General features: G+C 44.2%; 2 non-coding genes across 2 annotated transcripts; both read right to left on the reverse strand.

Annotated features, from left to right (window-relative positions):
- Positions 1–134: 134 nt before the first annotated feature.
- Positions 135–208, reverse strand: trnaf-gaa (transfer RNA phenylalanine (anticodon GAA)). The gene has a single exon. It is a non-coding gene; the product is annotated as a tRNA-Phe (tRNA).
- Positions 209–289: 81 nt separating this feature from the next.
- On the reverse strand, positions 290–363 carry trnai-aau (transfer RNA isoleucine (anticodon AAU)). Its single transcript has one exon. It is a non-coding gene; the product is annotated as a tRNA-Ile (tRNA).
- Positions 364–1,220: the final 857 nt, after the last annotated feature.

The following is a 1,220-nucleotide window of genomic DNA, read 5'->3' on the forward strand; positions in this document are numbered from 1 at the left end:
TGTCAAAATGTCAGATGAAGAAGCAAGACATTACTTACTTTCAGAGGAGCAGCGTAGCACACACCATTGAGGCCCACAAACAAAGCTGTGGAAAGTTTCCTTGATGCCAGGGCATAAAGAAAGAACAAATACAGATGCCGAAACCCGGGATCGAACCAGGGATGTTTAGATCTTCAGTCTAACGCTCTCCCAACTGAGCTATTCGGCAATTCACTCAACATAATTCTGTGGCACCCTTGACAATTCACATGCATGTGACTCATAATTTTGACACTCATAATGTACATGATAGCCAATATGGGTATCGAACCCATGACCTTGACGTTATTAGGAACACACTCTAACCAACTGAGCTAACCAGCCATTTGCTATTTTGCTCAATTGTTGAAATGCACCGAGCCTCTGCAAGTGCTGGCACGTCAACAAACAAGTCCACCAACAGCATAGCCTGACAAGACTGGACCCTCTTGGTTGCTTCTTGCGGAAATTCCAAACGGCTGGGGAATTAGCTCAAATGCTTTGCACGGGTGAGGTAGTGGGATCGATGCCCACATTCTCCAAAAGCACATTGTTTTATGGATCCAAGAAAACTCCAGTTCACACTTCATGCAGCCTTGTCTTACGACAACCTACTGTCATGTAAACAATGACAAGAAACTGTCATGTAACAATGACAAGAAACTCTCATGTAACACTGATGTCACAATGTCAGATGAAAAAGAAAGACATTACTTACTTTCAGAGAGCAGCGTATCACACTCTAACCAACTGAGCTAACCGGCCGCTGGCTACAGAGCACAATTGTTGAGATGCACCGAGCCTCTGCAAGTGCTGCAGCGCAAACTAACAAGTCCAACAACAGCATAGCCTGACAAGACTGGACACTCTTGGTTGCTCCTTGTGGCAATTCCAAACAGCTGGGGAATTTGATCAATTGGTACATTTTTTGTGGATCCAAGAAAGCTGCAGTTCACACTTCATGCAGCCTTGTCTTACGACAACCTACTGTCATGTAGCAATGACAAGCAACTTTAATGTAACACTGATGTCAAAATGTCAGATGAAAAAGCAAGACATTACTTACTTTCAGAGGAGCAGCGTAGCACACACCATTGAGGCCCACAAACAAAGCTGTGGAAAGTTTCCTTGAAGCCAGAGCATAAAGAAAGAACAAATACAGATGCCGAAACCCGGGATCGAACCAGGGACCTTTAGATCTA

Source organism: Oncorhynchus nerka, unplaced genomic scaffold, assembly GCF_034236695.1.
Source record: "Oncorhynchus nerka isolate Pitt River unplaced genomic scaffold, Oner_Uvic_2.0 unplaced_scaffold_1166, whole genome shotgun sequence".
In the NCBI taxonomy this organism is placed as follows: domain Eukaryota; kingdom Metazoa; phylum Chordata; class Actinopteri; order Salmoniformes; family Salmonidae; genus Oncorhynchus; species Oncorhynchus nerka.